The 22,076-nt window shown below is 40.4% G+C and overlaps 1 long non-coding RNA gene across 1 annotated transcript in view; it reads right to left on the bottom strand.

Annotated features, from left to right (window-relative positions):
* LOC123802725 (uncharacterized) overlaps positions 1-21,876 on the bottom strand; it is a 697,769-nt gene extending 675,893 nt beyond the window's left edge. Inside the window, exon 1 of the long non-coding RNA XR_006782624.2 lies at positions 21,596-21,876. This is a non-coding gene — a long non-coding RNA (uncharacterized LOC123802725). The remainder of the gene's footprint in view (positions 1-21,595) is intronic.
* Positions 21,877-22,076: the final 200 nt, after the last annotated feature.

Here is a 22,076-nt window from a genome sequence, read left to right as displayed (position 1 = left end):
GAAGTCCACGTAGCCAGTTACCTTTTGTCTTTCAACGGACAACACTTGTAGGATATAAGAGGTGTCAGCAACGATCAACATTTCGTGTGATGATCTCTAAATTCGGTCTTCTATTTCCATGTCCACCTATATAGGACACGTTCTGTCCAAAGATTTCAGTCACTAATTATGCCCTCTATCACCAAGGCACTCCTGAACCAAACCATCCTAAGTAGCCAGATTTGGGTGCTCAGAATCTCTGTTCCCCATATAATTGGGAATCCAGGTATGAGTGATCTACTTCTTGGGTCAGTATGGGCAAGAATGCGGAGATCTCCCAAGGGCAGAGCTGTATGGGAATGGTCAAACAGGTGCATGGCATATTCCTGCTCTTCATGCATTGAGGTTCAGACACTGGGTATAAATAAATAGGCTCAGACATCAAACGTCCTCAGGATACTCTGTTAAGCAGGAAGGTACATTGCAGGGTAGTAAACACAGAGGGAAGACATCAGAGTGGGATTATAGAGAGGAGACTGAAGGAGGACTTGTATTTTTCTTTTCTTTTTTTTTTTTTTTAAAAGATTTTATTTATTCATTCGACAGAGACAGAGACAGCCAGCGAGAGAGGGAACACAAGCAGGGGGAGTGGGAGAGGAAGAAGCAGGCTCCCAGCAGAGGAGCCTGATGTGGGGCTCGATTCCGTAACGCCGGGATCACGCCCTGAGCCGAAGGCAGACGCTTAACTGCTGTGCCACCCAGGCGCCCCAGGACTTGTATTTTTCTTGCTTAAATTTGCTATAAGCGGACTGAAGGAGGGGCTTTATTTCTCTGGCGTGAATAAGCTACAAGCAGGATACTGTTTGGTATTGTTTGTAAATATAGAAGCCTGCTGGGAAGCTGGACTACAGTGTGGAATGATATCCAGTGTTACTGAGTAGCGAACGGATAACACACAAAGATGCCCAGAGTCACAGAACACAAAAGTAAGCCAGGATCTACATGCTTCTTCTACTCAGCATGATTACCACCTACATAGGATCCAGAGTCTCCAGATACTCAAAATGTCCCTGATGCAATTAAAAAAACACTTGCCCTAGCAATACCCTGGAATATCACAGCTTGAATGAGGAAAGATAATCATGAGACATCAACACAGAGATGGGATCATCTGAGGAAGTTTCAAAGGAACACACACAAAAATTCTTCAGCACGCAATGACACTCTTCCGACAAACTAAAGGAAAAAAAAAAAAGCCTGAGCCAAAAAGTCAGAAGATATATATATAAAAAAAAGTAAATTACAGAAACGTAAAATACAACGCCTGAAATAAATGAAGGTAAGATGCTTTGTGAAGACTTTGCCAGACTTGCAAAAGTCAAAACATTCATCATCATCACACTTGCCAAGTTAAGAAAAGATAAAGGGCATCGTTGGAACAGATGATATCTAAGGAATTCTCATCTACACAAAGGCATAAAGAGCAGTGAAACTCACAACTGAGTGGATCTCAAGACGTTTTTCCTACCATTTAAATGTCCTTCACTGATAACAGACACGTCTAAAAGCACTGGTAAGAATGTATTGTGGGGCTTGTCACATGTAGAAGTAAAATTCACACCAGCCATCAAAGCAGGAGAGAAATGGCAGGATACCATTGTAATCTCTTCTAGTATACAAAAGTGGTACAGTACCATGTCAAGAAAGCAGGTTTATTTCCTTTTTTTTTTTTTTTTTTTTAAAGATTTACTTGAGAAAGAGGGAGAGAGTGAGAGAGAGCATGAGAAGGGTGCGGGGCAGAGGGAGAAGCAGACTCCCTGCTGAGCAGACAGCTCAATGCGGAACTTGATCCCAGGATCATGACCTGAGCCAAAGGCAGACACTTAATCCACCCAGCCACCCATGCGCCCCTAAAAAGTAGGTTTATATTCAACCATGTGAATAATCACATTAAATGTAAGTGACCTAAGTACCCCCAATGAAAACGCAGAGATCGGATAAAAAAAAGGCAAGACCAAATTACGTGCTTCCTAACCAAACCACGTGAAATATAAAAGCTCGTCATCAGAGAAGAGTTAACTCACAGTAGCAGAATCCACAGTTCATTCCGTTGAACTCTAGGACATCTGCCAAACCAGACCATGTCCTGGGCCATAAATATTCAAGTTGTAAATAGGATTTCTCTGACCATATAGAAGAATTCTGAAATCCAAAAGCATGTGAGAACGATATCCTAAACAGCCTATGGGTCAAAGAAACAAAAGCAAAAGACAAGTAGTATTTATTTGGAACTGAGTGCCAGTAGGTGCACAACTTACACAAATGTGTGAGATTTATCCATAGCAATTATTAGTGAAATGTGCATGGCACCAAATCCCTATCTCAGAAAACCAAAAAGTCTCAAATCAATGACCTCAGCTTCCAACTTAAAAATAAGAAACAGAGGAGAAGCAACTGATGTTGGCGAGGATGTGGAGAAAGGGGAACCCTCTTACACTGTTGGTGGGAATGCAAACTGGTGCAGCCACTGTGGAAAACAGTATGGGGCTTCCTCGAAAAGTTAAAAATACATCTACCCTATGGTCCAGTAATCATATTTACCTAAAGATTACAAAACACTACTTTGGAAGGATATATGTACCCCTATGTCTATAGCAGCATTACCGACAATAGCCAAATTATGGGAGCAGCCTAAGTGTTGACAGATGAATGAACAAAGAAGGTATGTGCGTGTGTGTGTGTATATGTGCGTGTATACACACACATCACAGAATATTATTCATCCGTAAGAAAGAATGAGATCTTGCCATTTGCAACAATATGGCTGGAGCTAGAGAATATAATGCCAAGTCAAATACGTCAGAGAAAGACAAATGCATGATTTCACCCATATGCAGAATTTAAGAGACAAAATAACAAGAGAGAGAGGCAGACCAAGAAACAGACTTTTTTTTTTTTTTTTTTTAACTAGAAAGCTTCATGACTAGCATGGAGCCCAAAGGTGGGGTTGAACTCACTACCTTGAGATCAACAGCTTACCTGAGATCAAGTGTTGGATGCTGAACCAACTGAGATACCCAGGTGCTCCCGGAGTCTTAATTCTAGAAAGCCAACTAAGGGTAACCAGAGGGGAGGTGGAGAGATGGGGGTGAAGGAGGGCACTTGTCGTGATGAACACCGGGTGATGTATGGAAGTGGTGAATCACTATATTGTGTGCCTGAAACTAATATGACAGTGTTATGTTAATTATACTGCAATTAAAATATTGAAAACTTAATAAAAAGTACACAAATGTGTGAGATTTAATAAAAGTACACAAATGTGTGAAAACTTAATAAAAAGTAAGAAATAAAGGCATAAAGTAAGCCAAGGAAAGAAATAATAAGGACCAGGGCAGAATTTGATAAAATAAAAACACAGAAGCACAACAGAGAACACAAACTCCTCACTGGTTCTCAGAGGATAATCAATAAAATGGATAAACGTCTAACAACAGTAACTGAAGACATGAAGACAAAAGATATTACACAAAGTGATGAGATCACTAAAAATACTACAGATACCTAAAGAATAATAAAGGAATACTAAAAAAAGTTTTGAACAACTTTGTGGCCTTATCTGAGAAAATTCAGTCTTTCACTATGAAATAGGATGTTAAGTACAGATCGTTAGATACGCTTTATCATGTTGAAATAGCACACGTACACACACATATCGTGGACATGTATACAGTATTCGATTCATTTGGATAATATTTTTAAATAATTCTGCACTGTCTACTCCAATTGACTATGTTGGTCTGTTGTTGGTATCGGGGTATGTTTACCTACATTAAATAGATTGCAAACGTTCCCTCTTGTCTCAGTTCCCGGAACAATGTGTGTAGAATTCATATTTTGTAATCTTTTAAATGGTTAGAACAGTTCCCCAGTGAAGCCACCTGAACCTGGTGATTTCTTGGTGGAAAGGCTTTTAAAAACAAAATCAATTTAGTCAATAAGTCCGCGGCTATTACTGCCTGAGTGAACTCTGTGACTTTCGGGAAATGCCTACATTTAATCTAAACTACAGAATCATTTCTCTTATACTTGTTTTTAATCTCCCTTATCATCCTTTTAATGCCTCCAGATCTAGACCGATAACACGTCCTTCATTTCTGATATTGGTAAAGTGATTGGAGTTGGGCTAACGGTTTGGTTAAAGGTTTAAGAACTGCACTGTTGTCCTCAAAGAACCATCTTTGGTTTCACCGATATCATATGTTCTATGGTTTAATCTTCTTTATGGATCACAAACTATTCTCCTTCTCCTACTTATGCTTGGTTGATTTTCTAGATTCTTCAAGTGGAAGTTTAAGTCACTGATATAAGCTAGTATTTCCTTGGTAATAAGTGTTCGTAGTATAAATACCCCTACAAATACTTCTTTGAGGTGCAACCTACATATTTTTCCCATAGTGAAAGTGAAAAAATTTTTTTCCAGCTTAACTGACATATAATCAGTACATAAAAACTACACATGATGAATGTATGCAATGTGAAGAATTTGGACATTTGTATACATTCACGTAACCACCAGCACAATCCAGGTAACAAACGTATCCATCACTTCCTGATACATGTTTATATACTTTCATTCAGTGAACAACACTCCAATTGCTCTCTAATTTCCTTATTGACACATATATTATTTAGAAGAAGCCCACTGCTTATTTCTTAAATATTTGGAATATTCAGATACTGTTATCAATGGTTCATTTAATTCCATTGTCACCAGGGAACGTGTCTGATTTAAACCATTTTAAATCTACTGACACTTAATTTATGACCCTTATATCCTCTATCTGAATAAACGTCCGGTGTGCACATAAAAAGAATACACAGTCTGATGTTGAGTGTTCTATAAATGTCAATTGTGTTCTTCAGGTCTTTATTCTTATTGATTTTCTGTGTCCTTGTTCTATTAAAAATGAAGACATATTTTCAAAACAGACCACAATTATGAATTTGTTGATTCTCGCTTTCACATTATTTTTTGCTTTGTGTATTTCAAAGCTCTGCTATGAAGTCCAGAGCCATTAGGATGGTTATGTTCTCTCCGAGTTAGCAACACGCCATTATTAACCAATGGTCTTTATCTCTTTCATTGATCCTTGCTCCAGATCCGGCTCAGTCTGCTAACAATAAAGGAACTCCAGCTTTCGCTAAGTCAGTATTTCCAGTACATCCTTTCTCCTGTGCATTATTTTAACCTCTCTGTATTTTTAGTGTTTGTGTAGGCAGCTTAGAGTTGGACCTTGCTTTTTTTTAATGCCATCTCTCTGCCTTTATACTGAGGTATTTAGGGGACGTCTGGGTGGCTCCGTTGGTTAAGCGTCTGTCTTCAGCTCAGGTCATGATCTTAGGGTCCCGGGATCGAGTCCCGCATTGGGCTCCCTCCTCAACGGGGAGTCTGCTTCTCCCTCTGCCTGCAGCTCTCCTTGCTCCTGAGCTCTCTGTCTCTGACAAATAAATAAAATCTTTATAAAATAAATAAATAAACTGAGGAGTTTAGATCATTCATATTTAATTACTGATGTGCAGGTTTTAAACATAACCGCCTACACATCTTCCTATTTGTTTTCTGTCTCAACTGTTCTTTATAAGCTTTTTTTTTTTTTGCCTTCTTTTAGATTTTCTTCCTCTCTCCTCATTATCCGTAACGTTTTCTTCCTTCAGAATTTTCCAAAGTGTTTGCGTTACACACATTTTACTTATCGCAGTCCACTGGCAGGTGTTCTTACACCCGGGCACATGGAAGAATCTTATGTCCTATTTTCAACCTTTGCGCACATTCTTTCACACATACCATCACATGCATCATTTCCAGCAGGCTTCATTCCTGTGTGCCGATCTAGATTCCCATCACGTAGAATCATCCTGCTTGCTGGTAAGAATCCTTCTACGTGTTGGTCTGCTGACGATGACTTTTTCAGCCAGGGTGTTGCAACGAGTCTGCATTTCAACTTTATTTTCAAAGGTATTTTCACACTGTTGAGAATTCTAGGATGAAGGGGACTTTCAGTTCTTGAAAGATGGCACTCCGCTATGTCCTAGCTTGCACTGGTTCTCATGAGACACACGTGGCCAGCCTTATGTTTGCTCCTCCGTAGGTAAGGTCGGTTTCCATGGCTCCCTTTGAAAGGGTCTCTATTACTACTTTATGGTCACTGGATTATAATATATCTTGTTTCCATTTCTCTCAATTTTCTTCCATGCCATACTCATTGGACAATTTTTTTTTTTTTTTGGAACAGATGTACGATCTTCATTAAATTTTGGGGGGAAATGGCATGATTTAAATATTTCCCCCTGGAAATCCAGTCAGAAGCATATTGTTCTGCTTGCTGTTGTCTCAAAGTTTGCCGGATCCCTGCTTTCTTTTTCACCAGCCCCTGTGATCTTGATATTTCATTTCGCATACTTTTTTAAATTTCGGTTTTCTTTTGCAATATCCATCTGCTGTTCATTGCTTCCCAATATCATCTTTATCCCAGAGATTATCTTTTGACTCTAGATGATTAATTTTGCTTTTACATGTTCCTTGACCCTCTTTCTGAGGCCGACACTGTAAACTGATGACATATGTTTACAGAGGACTGTTTAAAGCCCCCATCCAGTAATTCCATTATCTACGTTAGTTCTCGGTCCACTGCTGTTTACTGAACTTTTGTTTTCTCCAACGTGGTCATAGTTTTCTGTTCTTTTGCAGGTTATTCATGTTTCATTAGATACCAGTCTTTGTAAATGTTCCCTTTTCAGGGGCAGACTGTGTGTGTGCATACACTTGAGCTTTGCTCTGGAATACTCCGATGGAACTTGGGAACACTTGGATCATCTCAAGTCTTGCTCTGAAACATCGTTGGCAGCAAGCGGGGACTTTAGTCTGAGACCGGACTACTAAAGTAATACTCTTTTGAACATGTTCTACTTTTCTGATTTTTTATGTATTTTACCACATACAGCATAACGTGCACTATGCTCCCAACTGTTAAGTGTATGGTTGCGTGGTATTTACTACATACTACGCCTCTCCCTCCTAATGTTGCTTTCTTTACTCAGACTTTCTAACATATTATTTAATTTGGGTATTATTTCTACCATCCATTGCCTGCATCATGCCGCAGAAAGTTAAAATCTGCGATGGTGGGAAATCTGAGTTAGATTCAAGCCAGCATGTGTTTATCTAGAGTCTGGGGGTATTTCATAACCGTGTTGTGAATCACTCCTTTCCTTCAATACTTAAAAACCACAACAATAAACATTTCGCTTGTTTCTTCTTTTAAAAACCACTGTTTAATGGTAAGACCTTCCTAAGAGGTGAAGATGTTTCCAACCACACGTGGGTAACTTTTATATGACCATCTCCCCCCCCATCAGTGAAGGGACTGAAATTTTGTGTAAAAGATAGTTATCTTTCATTTTTTCCCCACGTATCTTTAAAGTGACATGCATATATATCTTTTATATTATTTGAGAATTCTATGGTAATTGAATAAATTAGCAAGAATGACTTCACACAGCATAAAGGAAAAATGTAATAATTGCTTTACAATGACAAAGCTGTAAATGTCACCACTTCAATAGGAGATGAAATGGGATCAAAGAAAAAATACACATATACATGAATATAGATAACAGTTCATTTTCTCCAAACAAAAAGAATACACGCTGTGTTTCTTTCCTGATTATTAAGATGATGCTGTTACCATGAAAAACTGGGAATAAACAGGGCAAATATCCATGTAATTTAAAAACAGTAATGTATTTCAATCAGAGAAATAGTTTAACAAATAAATGTTTCCTGAACAGAATGAAAATCTCTACTTGGAGGAACAATATTGACCTGCATCAATATTTTTGTTAAACAGTAGTCTGGAATTTTTGGGTTTTTTTTTTTTTTTTTTAAGTAGGCTCCATATGGAACCCGAAATGGGGCTTGAATTTACGATCCTGAGATCACGACTTGAGCCGAAACCAAGAGTTGGAGGCTGAATTGACTGAGCCCCTGAGTCACACCTGGTAAACGAAACAGTAGTTTTGACTGAAATAATTTCATACCTTATATGAAACCACAGTTTCAGATTTAACAGTACAATAGATATTTTGCAATTATTTTGTGTTTTTTATCATTGAAAACAACACTTTAATTTATACTCCAATCAAGGTCAATAAAACACATCAACCAAATAAAATAAAACTCATTCTAAAAGTTAAGCAAAATGGATATATTTTTGCAGAGATGGTAGTTTGATTACATTTCTAATAAAAAAGAGAAACATGTATCAGAACCATTCAGAGTTCTAAAAACTTGGTTTGATTAATGCTAGCTTATGTCTTTTTTTCCCAACAGAAAAATATGTAGGCAAGCCTTGTCCTTGAGAGCCCCTGACATTTCATCTGTATTCTATTCACTAAAACTTCAAGATCTGCTTCCAAAATTTAAAGCCTGTCAACAAGGTTATGATTGTAGAAAATGGAAAATAAATATTTTCAAAAATGTTCCAGCACATGTTACAATGCACACGTGGGTTTAGGTGACGTATAATTTAATCAAAATATGCAATGAAGATGATCATCTTTTCAGTGCATGTTTCAGCATGGATATAATAAATAGATTTTAAGAATCAAAAAATAATAAATAAATAAATAAATCGGTTTAAACTATGGTTAAAAAAAATACATTTGCCTAAGACCAAAATGAAAAGAAAACTGTAAACTAATTTTCACTTTACTTGAAAAGAACTGCGGGCCGTAAACAGTACTCACTTCCACCCACCTGCTATCCTTAAGCGCAGATGAAATGCTGCATGGACTTAAAACCTTAGCGATTTGAGCAAACTTTAAGCCAACTGTTCTAGGAGATGCCCTTCAACTCTGGCAATGAACTCTGGTAGTCCTGCGGCGGCTGGGGGGGGGGGGGCTCGATCCCAGGCACGTGTCATGGAAAGTCACAAATAAAGCAGCATGCAAGACGGAGCCTGGTGAATGTTTACAGTATATATTTTATCCACCTTTCTGCATTTCACAATCGAGAGTATTCGGGCAAAGAGAATTATACACTTTTCAGGGCAATTTGAGTAACATTCATTTCTATCAACTAGGTGTCCAGGTTCTTCCAAATTGTACTAAAATAATGTGAACCAAACTATCATTTCACTATCACACAACATCCTTTCAAGGAGAACCCAATGACTTTGAAGAACTTGGTGTGATTCTGAAAAAGGCATCGCATGTTCTGGGCAGACACTGGGCATGGCGTGGAGATTAGCAAGCAAGGTAAAGGGAGAGTTCAGCCAGGCACTCCTTTGAAAACAACGTCCTCTTCAACAGGTGAGCAACCCTGCCCTCAAGCTACTGTTCACAAGATCTAGGGCCCATAGGAATTTTCCAGAACAATGGGACCAAGGAGGGTCACAGGACTTCAGGGCAAAGCCTGGGACAAGGCTCATAGCTCCAACGCATGAAGGACAGAGCAAAGTCCCTGGACCCTGCCATCATAATGGTGCCCAGGCTCAAGGTGCATCGTCCAGGATGAAGCAGAGAAAACACAAAAAACGGTACCAGCTAGACACATAAATTCAGAAGAGTAGCAAGTACAGAGTTACCAGACGGACAAAGGGTGATGCCACAGACCAGACGGGCTCAACATGGCACCCAAAGAACCACCTTCCCCCTATATCCATGAGTCCACTGGTGTCCATCCTCCCCATCTTAGGGAGAGAAGCAGAGGAAGAAGGCTGAGAGTCAAGCTTTTTTTTTTTTTTTTTTTTTGAGATTTATTTATTTATTTGAGAGAGACAGAGAGCAGGGCGGAGGGGCAGACAGAGTGGAAGAGTGAGAGAAGTAGACTCCTGGCTGAGCGTGAAGTCCAATAGGGGGCTCAACCTCATGACCCCGAGATTATGACCCGAGAGGAATTCAAGAGTTGGATGCTCAACTGAGTGAGCCATCCAGGTGCCCCAAGAAGCAAGATTTCTAAGCAATTCTGTCCAATAATGGATTTAAACTATGTAATTAGACTAAGATTTTTAAACCATGTCAAAGAGGTAACTGATTTTATTCCCCTTACCAATGCACAGGTTGGGACTTGAAAGAGGGGCAGATTTGTTCCAAACTAAATAAATTCCATTTTTTCTACCCACCCAAGTGATAGTGTAAATGAAATCTGAGCTTCTGCTGTAGTATGGTATATGTATCAAAGCATTCACACACGGGTGTAGTCCTACATGTATAAGAGATGTCTAACCTTGGCCCATCTTCCTTATGTTTTGATGTGGGAATTCTCCTGAGAACAAGGGAGCTGTGAATGCTTAATTGTAGAACGGCTTTGTCACCATGGGGAAGAAAAGACCACCAGAAGGTTGGGATGGTGGGATAATTCAAATGTCATGGCTTTATTCAGAAGAGGTGACCTTCTTCATTAACTGGGGCTGGTCACGACTGCGTAAAGATCCAGTCCCGACTCCCTCCGTGCTATCCCAGCACTGCTTCTCTTGATGTATGAGAAGTTTATGTAACAACTAACTTGATTTCACGGAACCTTCAGCCCCAGAGGGGATTCAGTTGTTAAAGGATCTGTATCGGACAGAGCAGACTAATTAGATTGTTCTTGCTGGCATTGATTAAGCACACAGTATGGGCATTGAGGAAGCTTACTGCTAGAAATAAGAGCATCTAAATAAGACCTAGGGAGCCTGTATGCTTCCACTGTGAAGTCACGGTCAACCAAGAAGAATCAAATCCAGCCACGAACAGATCAAAGGCATGAAGACTTCCGGATCTTTCCCTCTCTAGGAATCCCGAACCCCGTGTTTAGGGAGACACGTGTAAATCCATACTTTGAGAATCTGCAGATTACAGAAATGTGTGAAAAGTAACTTAAAGACAGGTAAAAACCTATCACAACTTCAAGAATCATTTTACTCCAAGACAGGTAGTTGTAAATGTCATGAAACAGTTATCACTAAAATTAACGGATATGGGTTTTATTGCCAGAAAGAGAAGATGTCAAAGATCTTTATGTTGGAGAAGAGCCCCTTTGTGTTATGGCTACTGGTTTTCCTTCCAATTTTTTCTTATGCCCACTGTGCCTATACTTGCGTGTGAGAGTGTGTGTGGTTCCTCTTAATTTATTGAGATAAAAAGTACCAACAGTGAAATGCAGACTGTAAGTGTGTGCTTTAAAATTTGATAATCCCATGAGTCTACAACTTCAGACAAGAGGCCGAAATGTCCATCACTGGGGGAAAAAAAATCCTCTTATGCTCCTTCTAAGATGGAAAACCATCATTCTGTTTTGTATGCTTTTTACTTCCTGCTGAGCTCCCTAAAAAGGTAAGTTCAACCCATAAGTATGTACTTCTTCTGTGCTGGTTACCTTTGTTCAGCCTCGCGTCTGTAAGAAAGACCCATCCTGTTCATACACAGGTACCTGATTGTTCTTTTTCTGGTACGTACAATCCCATCTGTGAATATACCATCATGTGCTTACCCATTTTCCTGATGAGTTTCCTTGAGTTTATTCAATATGCTTTCTTGCATCTACTAAGTTGATTATATAGCTTTCCGTCTCTATTCTGGTAACAGAATTAGAGATAAACACTAATTGATTTTCCATATGAAACCCACCATATGTTTCTGGACAAAACACACCTGATAATGAGGTCTTATCCTTTTTGTATATTGCTGGATTTGATTTGTAAAGTGGGCCCTTGACTCAAGGAAATTCTCCACAGGAGCCTCCTTTTCCATTTGATAATTTAAAGAGAAGGACCCTTTTAATTATAAACAATAGAGTGCAGGTTAAAGATAATTTTTAAATGACCTGACAAGAAAGAAAAAGCATATTAGACACTTATTAAACACATAGCACATAATTAAGTTATTAACCTGTTCTTCGTCCCTATGAAAGTTAATCTAATTCTCTCTGGCTCAAGCACTTTATATTTTCCAGGTAAAACTCTTTCACAGCTAACAGAGGAGACAAAGAGCAGGAGTCTTCTCTTGAATCTTGGATCCACGAGACTTTCTAGAATGTGTACCTCTACGCCTTCAATCCCACTCCCTGGGACAAATCCGTTACATCTTGGAGGCCAATGTGCCAATATAGGTTACCCCTTGCACAGTGATTTGTAACTATAAGCTGACAATACGGTAGGCGTCTACCAATAGTGTAAGCACCCAGAGGTGGGCTTACCAGGTTTATGCTTTACTTTTCCACTTGAAAATTTTGTCTGAATATATTTACTTGGTTCCCTGCCATCTCAAACTATACTGGAATTACTTATCAACCAATCTCCATTTTTAGAAATACCTTTTTATGAAAGCTCTCTGCAGGCTTCACATCTAAGAGTACAACACATACCTGGGTAGAATCTCTTAACTCTGCCATTCTCTATATTTATGGAGAGTACTGCCCAGAATCCTTGACACACATACAACGACTCGTAAGTGCTGATATGAAGAACCGTCAGGTTCTGTTGAACATGAAAAGGTACATCTTTGCCGTATTAGGGCAAGAAATTCAATACATCATTAACATGTGGTCTACGTCCCTCTCTTCCTCTCTCTCACACACATAATGACCCCCAAGGCAACTAAAGTACAATAACTCTGCTCAGCAGATCTGAAAAGAGAAACTTTCAAGAATGTGGAGTCAAGGTCCTATCTAATTATCTCATACACTGTGCGTATAGAATGAAAGACACTTCCAAAATCAAGAGAGAAGAGAAAGGTGAACTTGGATGGGGGTGCACCAGTTTTTTCCCCCTTCTTCTCTGTTGGGTGCACTGTTTTATTTTGTTGGACTTACATGTTCTAAAGAGCAGATGTGGGAGACACAGAGGGGCAATAAGGAAGCTCAGGGTGGTGGCCCTCTTCAGTACCTCCAGCATGCCAATCAAAACAACAGCTGCAGTTCCTTAAACCCTACAGCCTTGGGGAGCCTGGAGGGCTCAGCCAGCAGAGCGCCAGAGTCTTGGTTGCAGCTCAGGTCAGGATCTCAGGGTTGTGAGATCGAACCCTGTGTCGGGCTCCTCGCTCAGTGCAGAGTCTGTTTGACATTCTCTCTCCCTCTCCCTGTGGCCCTCCTGCTCATGTTCTGTCTCTCTCTAAAATAAATTCATAAATCTTAATCTAATAAAATCCAATTAATTAATTAAACCATACAGGCTTGAATATTACTACCTATCACTGAAAGCTGCGAAGCTCATGTTTAGAACATGGGTTTATGCCGTTCAAACTCCAATACGAATGCATTTATTTTTTAATTTATTTATTAGAGAGCATGCACAGAGGCCATGGGAGAAGCAGACTCCCCGCTGAGCAGGGAGCCCAACACCGGGCTCAACCCAAGGACCTCAACATCATGACCTGAGCCGAAGGCAGACGCTTAATGGACTAAGGCACCCAAGCACCCCAATACATACGTACTTTAAACAGTTACACTCTTCCTAAGGTCACCGTGGTCCAACCGTACTAAATACCTCCTAGCGTCACCAGTAATGATAAACAATATTTAAGGACTAATTCACTGAGCTCTAGTTCTCGCTCATCTTTCAAGATAGCCATGTCTTCCCTCTTTTTCTTTAGGAAAAAAAAATTACATGCAAATACTTTAATTGACTCCAAGAGAATAAGCAAATGTGTATGGAGGAGAAACACGTTGCAGTGAACTTATTTCATCTTGTCCAGATGGCAGTCCACTTCCCACAGTGCCCATCTTGCACAGCAGATGTGAATAGTTCAACACCTGACGTGACAGGTCTCGACCTAGCAAGCCATTCTGCATTAAATGGTAAGGATAATAGGAATAACAGGAGGAACCAGAAGGAGACGCAGAAGCAAGACGAGGAGAAGGAAGGGAGGAAGAAGAGCTGCAGGAAGAGGAAAAGAAGAAGGGAGTTAGGGTTCTAGCTTCATATCTGGAAGTACAATAAGAGTGGGAATCGATTCTGCCGGCTCTCAGGTATAAGGAGATAATTTTATCATCAAGGAGGAGAGAGGCAAGTACGTTGGAATCAAACGGCTGCAGTAATACCCTTCAGCACTTAAAGTTCATGTGTGTAATTACATCCACGGCAGTGAGAACCACCTCTTGGAGGAAAGGTCACACATCACCGCACAGGGCTCCAATCTCTAGCAGGGAGAAGGAACCAGAATGCATCACCACCCCATCCCGCGTCTCTCCCCTTTCTGAACGCCCCCTCGCCCAGCTAGGGACTCAGATATAAAGCTATCTTTACTTCTTCCTTCCCTGCTTTAGAACTGACAGGTGTTTACATATCTAAGGATTCTCTTATCATACTGGTGTCTGGGAGGAAATGCTTCTCACACTGGTGATAAAGAAGTCAGAGGAAAGAGAACATACTCTCAAAATCTAAAAACACAACAAAGAAACCGGTAAATTACATTAAATGAAGCAGTATGTAATAACAATTAAGTCAAAACACTAGGCAGAAAACCCTTCACTTTCAAATGCCGGTCTTCTTGTCAGTTTACAGTTATAATTCAAGACGTCCACTATATATCAGAAAATATTTTCTAGTTATATACTTTTTTTAACACATCATTTAAGAAAGATGTAGAAAGACAATTTTCATGTTGAGACAAAGTTCCAGTGCAAATTATGGAAAATGCTACAACCGTGCAATTTGTCAAGGTCATATAAAGAAACGAGACTGGTCAGCACCGAGATAGTAATATAATAATACAAAAGTGTTTTAAAAACGTGTATATAAGTATGCACTTTAAACAAATACATCCAGTCCCCTATTGGGGGAGGGGGGGGGGTCCCTGCCCAGCAGGGAGTCTGCTTCTCTCTGTGCCTCTGCCCCTTCCCCCTGCTTGTGCTTGCTCTCCCCCTCTCTCAGATAAATAAATAAAATATTAAACAAAATATCTCCAAGAATGAGTCACCCAAGTCGTGAATTAAACACAGAAATCATACCCATGATTGGGAAAGATGAAAATAAAACAAAAGCTTCTTCCTCAGGAATGTAAATTCTCAGCCAAATGTTCCACAAACAAAACAGAACGATCCATTGTTGCATTTCTTTTAAAGTTTTGTTGTTGTTGTTTTAATGTATTTGACAGAGCACAAGCACAAACAGGGGGAGCAGCAGAGGCAGAGAGAGAAGCAGGCTCCCCACTGAGCAGGGAGTCCCATGCAAGACTTGATCCCAGGACCCTGGAATCAGGACCTCAGCCTAAGGCAGACGCTTCACCGCTTAACCCACAGAGCCACCGAGGCTCTTTTTTTTTTTTTTTTTTAGCATGAAATGCAAATATAAATAAGTGGTTTTCAAAACTGGGTACTTAGAATGCAGCTGCTATATGCTATAGACAAGTATTTGCCTTTACAGAACCAGTATCCATGAAATGGAGCTGCTTACATTTTCAGCTTCCACCGTAACCAAAGTTTCACTGTTTTCCACCACACACTCGTTAGCAAGGTCTTACTTTCTTTTTGTGCACTGAAGTTAGTGAAATGATGTTTCAGGCGTTAATGAAAGTAATCCCTGGCATAAAATCTGCTCCTGGAAATTACTGAGCGAAGTAGGGGTGAAAGTTACCGTAGTTCTTTTTATGCCATTGTATTCAATCCCGCGTGGCCCCGCTAAAGATTTATTTGGAACGCAAATGCCTGTTTACGGGAAAGCAAAACCTCTCACTGCCTTCCAAGTTCAAGCCCTGTGGTTTTGCGCAGAGCCCTCAGACTTGACATCAGCCACTGTGAACGCTTCAATCATCCTTCCTTTTCCACTTAACCACAACCACAACCCAAGGGCTGATGCCCTGGAGACACAGCAACGAGTCATTTCATCTTGTATGCGCCGCCCACGCACCAGGGGAAAATATCTTTTAGGATCCTGTAGCCACTCTCTCTGCCTCCGAAATCTCAGCAGCTTTCCTGGGACTTTACTGTTGGACGCATATTTTTATTAGCCTAGCAACACGGTTTTTATTTCGTTAGAAAAGCTGAATCTGAACAGACTAAACATCTCTATGCCAGCTACAGATTTAAAATGCATAATTTCAAAAAGAAATGGTGTATGTTAATTTTCCAAAAGTTATCATTTGCATCAGCATCAAATACGTGGCTGACTATATATGATGCAGACGTGGGAATCTATGTCATATATGTGTGTGTGTATACTTGGATAAACACGTTATGTGTATATGTGAATGCATGCATATGTGAGCGTATAAAATACAGCTGACAAAGGACATAAAATAATTTAAGAAAAGATACCGTATTGCACAATATTAAAACTACATGCATGCCAGGAGCGCCCACAGGGCTCAGTCAGCACAGCATGGGACTCTTGATCTCAGGTTTCCGAGTTTGAGCCCCACATTGAAGGCAGAGATTACTTAAACATAGAAAACTTTAACGGGCGACTGGGTGGCTCAGTCGGTGAAGCGTCTGCCTTTGGCTCAGGTCATGATCTCAGGGTCCTGGGATCGAGTCCCATGTCAGGCTCCCTGCTCAGCGGGGAGTCTGTTTCTCCCTCTCCCTTTGCCTCTGTGCCTCCCCCTGCTCGTGTTCTCTCTCAAATAAATAAAATCTTTAAATATATGTCATCAGCAATATGCACATGTAAGAAGGCTCTTCATCATTAGTACCTTTATAAATTCCACATAGATGCAATCAAATGCCTCACTGGTTTCTTTGCAAATCGAGACAACAAAGGTCTCGAGACGATGAAGACAGGCTCTTTGTCCCTTGCAGGGTTCCAAAACCTGACATTAAGGGAGGGCACCTGGACTCCAGATCCACCACTCAGCTCTAAAGGACACAGGAACGTTTCCCTGCGGCGGTTCAGTATTTTGGCCAAAAACCTCCTATACACGATTCCTAAACCAGCTGGTGGAGGGGCTCTGGGTGGTGAGCGGACCATGAATGATGTGCGTCTATATTCAGAATTACTCTAATGTGTATACTTTACATGGTTGATTCTCCATGAGGCACATTCCTATATGCCCTAGAGTCACTTTGGCATATATTACAAAGACCCAGGGCATCCTGAGAGCTTCCTCCATCCCCAGTGAGAACTCCTTGTCTACATCAAAGCCCTGTCAGTGTATCAACTTCCCAGAGACAGTATACTTCTGTATACATAACGAGTAACGTTAGTATCGAACACCTGTAACACCCGAATGTCTACAACTCTCTCTCTGTAGATTTATGACTCCATTGCACCAAAGAAAAACTACGGTCACTTAAAAGCATTCCAGTAAAAGTTCACTGTCACTTAGGTGTTAATGATTTCTTGACGCACGTGTGTTGACATTTTAAGAATTGTAAATTTTAGTTAAGTGAATCCTTAATATTAGGGCTGTTGTACTGCCAAAAACGGAGCTGAAAAATACCTTTACAATTTCTAGTTAATTTGTCATTTGAAAAATGTATTAAATTCACATTATGTCTTAAGAATTAAAGTTTGATTAGATAATGTAACTCAAGTTCCCAGCAAAGAGGAATTAATTTCCTTAAGGAATTACCCCAATATATAAAACAGAGTAGAGTTTCAGGATGCCACCTTTTATCTACGTTAAGATTTCTACTTGTTTGTTAGTGAAAAGAATAATCAGATCTATCCCTTTCAGGCTTCATAAATATTCAAGTGATGCTCTGAACTCTCACCTTCTCATTTTATTTGTTTCCTCTTTACAGAGGTCAGCAATGCTGAGTTTACATTGTGGGAATTCACCCACTGGCTAGTCCATACATCTTTTCTAATGACTAGACACGAGTAAAACCCTAGGCCATCAAAAGGAGGTTGCGCTCATTTTTATAGATGAATTCAATGCACATTCTCCTAACACGCATATTTTGAGTATTGGCGGAGATCTAGCTTTCCAAAGCTGACCAAATAGTTTTTGGTTCTAGAGCTCCAGAATGGAAAGGAAGAGTGTCATGAAAAACAAATTGCAATGTAAAGTTACATGGTGATTTTTCATTTGCATGTCTCTGTCACGTGCCTTACATTGTACATATGAATAGCAATGGGGTCCTTTGCAATATGTGTATTTGAGTATTTTAGGCTCCTCAGGAGCCTGCAAAATGCTGGCAAGCACATTAAATCCTAGCCATCTTTACGGAGCAGAAGAACTTGGCATGTAACCTTGCTCCCTCCAAACTTACAGACAGGAGCCTGACACGTACGGAGCACGCAATAAAGAAATCTGGAAAATCATGCATTCTGTGGGAAGAACCCAGAAAATAGATTCAGAAGAAACTGATCAGTTTGGATATAAGCAAATTTAACAGGCTTTGGTGGGTTTGGCTGAAATTCCTTCCTGACCCTCACCACTGCCCAGAAATTCAAGGTAAGTAAGGAAATTATATCACGAAAATCTTAAGAGTTATGTGGTGTGTATCAGTCAAAAGTGCTGTGCAGACGATGTACTAGAATTTAAGAGAGAGGGAGAAGCTTACCCTTGGGATCTAGTTGGCCTATATTGGTTCCAAGGAAATTTACTTTTTCTGATGACATAGCCTAAGACATGGGTCCACTCCCACGTTCTGAAACACTGGCTTTTGTTAGGTAACGACTTTTGGTTTTCTCTGAGATTTCTAGATATTTCTTCTTGGACTCCAACATCACATAGCCTTCCTGTGCCCCACTCTCAAAGCTCCCTGTTCTTCACAGACACTAATAGGTTCATAGTCTGGTCTTAGCCAGACCCAGCCTCACCGGAAAACTGGGTTCCATCATTTCAAGTGTCATCTAAAAACTGGTGGCTTTACTTTCTATGACCCCCCCAAGCCACACACCACTTAAGTCTCGCCTTCAATCTGCGTCTCGCATATGTAACGGGTTTGCACCTTGTAGAGACAGCGAGAAGTTGGTCTCACAACTTCTTTTAACAAGCGTTTCTACTGCATTAGTGTTTATTTTTGTAAGTGACAGGTTAGATTGGTTTTGCCTCACTGTTGTTCCTCTAAAGGGTTTGTCTGTTTTATTTAAATATGTTTTTCTTTTGAATCGTGTTCCCTAACCTGTTTTTCCTCTTCTGGTCCCTCCTCTTTTAGATCATCTTTACGTTGATACTCTCATGCTCCTTAGCTATCTCTTTTCCTTTTTTCTTCCTTTAATTTCATTTGCTTTGCTAACACAACAGGCCCAGTGTCTCTGAGCTCCCTTAGAAGTCCGCAGACTTAAAAAATGCACCTCCCAATTCACTGAAGTGAAAAATGAAATACCCCGGCTTATAAAGAATGAAAAAATTAAATTTTCATTATTAGAAACTCTCATTTTAAATATTTTTCACATAATTTTGCTTATTTTTTTTCTTTGTACATGATGACATTTCTCTTTGGAGAGAAAACAAATCCCCTACTATAAAGACGTGGCCTATCAAGATTTAGTTTTTGTGAACTTTTATCATTTTACAATCTTCATGTTTACTGACTGTGATATTAGTGTATTATTGGAATAAAAAAACAGAGTGAAGTTAAGGTCAGTGTATTATCAGGATGAAGCAATAAAGGCAAGTCAGCAACTCAAATTATTTAGGTCCTCATGAAAAAAAAAACGAAGGGAAGATTTGCATAAATGAGAATGCTACATAAATATCTGACATTATGAACTCATGAAGACCAACAACCATTTATAAAACAGAATTATTAAATATCTAATTTTTACAAGAAGCATCTGGGTTAAAGGTATTACATCAAATTTATTTTCTCTGTAATATGTGCCAAGTATTTTAAAATGTAAAGGAGGAAAATACTTATGTCCAATTTTTAGTTGATTCTTATAAACTATTAACCAAGTATAGTAAGTAAACTCCTACTTAAACTGCTTTTTTTTGTGACTTACAGATTCACTCAAAACAACAAACACCATACGCACACATATATATAATATATACAAGGAAGCAAAAAATTTAAATTATAAGAAACAACAGGTCTTTTCTAGTGATCAGAATTTTTCTTGTTCAACTATGTAAATAAACCCTTATTCATGTCTATAAGCCAAAGTACCTGATTAAATTTTAAGAAAACCTACCTAATTCATTAACTATTTTCAAAATTATTCTAAATATAGCATTCTCCCCAAAATATTTTAGAGTACCCCTTTTGCCAAATCCCAACAAAAGGTAGGGGAACTCGCTTGGATAAAGCAGCAGGGGTATGTCAAAAACAGACGCATGGAGGGGCACCCGGTGGCTCAGGTGGTTCCGGAAACGACTCGATTTTGGCTCAGGTCACGATCTCAGGGTCGTGGGATCGAGGCCCACATGGGGTTCTGCACTCAACGGGGAGCCTGCTTGGGATTCTCTCTCCCCCTGCCTCTGCCTCTTTCCCCGCTCACACACTCTCTAAAATAATCAAATAAATCTTAAAAAAAAAAAAATAGATGCATTGGTATCTCTGAGAAATGCTGATCAATTAAAGGAACTAATATGCACAATCTGTCCCCCCCACCCCGAAGTCACTTTATGGGTACTTTCTGAAGCTGCCTGGCCACTGTCTTCTGTCCACGAGCGTTGTAACGCAGGCATGGGTTTTTGGGAGTTTTTATAAAGGGCTTAATTGACTTGCCTGTGGGGAGTTTGTAAATGCCGGTTTAAGGAGCTGCGAGCACCCCTATTTTAAGAAGTGCTCATTTGAGGGGCGCCTGGGTGACGCAGTCGTTAAGCGTCTGCCTTCGGCTCAGGGCGTGATCCCGGCGTTCTGGGATCGAGCCCCACATCAGGCTCCTCCCCTGGGAGCCTGCTTCTTCCTCTCCCCTGCTGTGTTCCCTCTCTCGCTGGCTGTCTCTATCTCTGTCGAATAAATAAATAAATAAAATCTTTAAAAAAAAAAGTGCTCATTGAATTTCTAAAGACACTGTCTTCCTTCATATCTATGGCATGATTTCGGGATTTCTGGCATGACCTTTATTGACAGATATTTGATTGTTTGATGACTCACTATATTTATCAAAGAGCATTCGCTGAGTTAGAGGGTTGGTTTTCTTTCTGGGGAAGGCTCCCCACTCGTGCCATAGCTTGGAGAACTGAAAGCATCTCCTGGACTGACTGCATATGGAGACCATCCTTGGTCCAGGAATCTCACCCCGCAGACGTTCATTACGGGGACCACAGGGAATAAACACGAAAACTGAGGTTTCACGAAGGAACGGGCTCCGAAGGTCGGGAGTAGAGGAACGCACGCTCGAACCTCAGCAGGCTTGCCCGCACGCACAAACACAGGGTTGTGGGGTCACCAAGACAAACACGGGTCACGACGTCTCATATTCCCACACAGCCGGAAATACCAAAATGCTCACGGCAAACAGAAACGCAAATGCAGGCAAAAGTCCCCATTCTCTGCTACCTCGAGTAGCCACTTAATCCTCCAGGTGAAACACAGCAAACAAACCAAAGCCATTCTCTACTACTACCACCAGTACAGACGCCACTTGGAATCGCATCCAGAAACACACCGGGCCAAGAATCAGATTCACAACCCGGAGCCAATGCACTCCGTCATCCGAACATGACCTTTGACGAGGAGCCTGCAGAAAGTGGCCAGACATTCAAGGGGTACAAATATGGGTAAAGAAAAATGAACACTTACCTGTGTCGGCAGGTGGCCTCAAACGCAGCCGCTATCAATCCGTATACACACTCCCTTCTTCTCGCTTTCTCTGCCCATCTCTCCCCCTGCATTTTCAACATTTACCACTCTCCCAAATCATGGTCATTAGCCTACAAACATGCTTTCGTATCAAAAAGCTATCTGAAAACGCTCGCTAGCCTCGAAGCCCGCACACAGCTGCTGACTCAGTTCCATGATACCCCGTGGGCATCTGCCTGAAACAGGATTGAGGTTTCATCTGCATACAGTGTGTGTCACTATGGTGCTTGGCACACTTACCCCAGGTGACGTGTCACGGCTCTGTGTATTCAGATGTCATAATACTCCAGTGACTCTCCCACTGATGACATCAGCCTGGACCACACACCAGGATTGCAGGGTCAAACTGGCCAATTTCCCACCTGCATGGGAAGTGAGAGAGAGAGCTGGATGAAGTAAAAATCATACACCTGGTAAAAAT

This window comes from Ursus americanus, chromosome X, assembly GCF_024610735.1.
Source record: "Ursus americanus isolate L20-20 chromosome X, mUrsAme1.1.p, whole genome shotgun sequence".
Classification (NCBI taxonomy): Eukaryota; Metazoa; Chordata; class Mammalia; order Carnivora; family Ursidae; genus Ursus; species Ursus americanus.
Note: the sequence above shows the minus strand (reverse complement) of the source record. Positions and strands in the feature narration are given on the sequence as shown.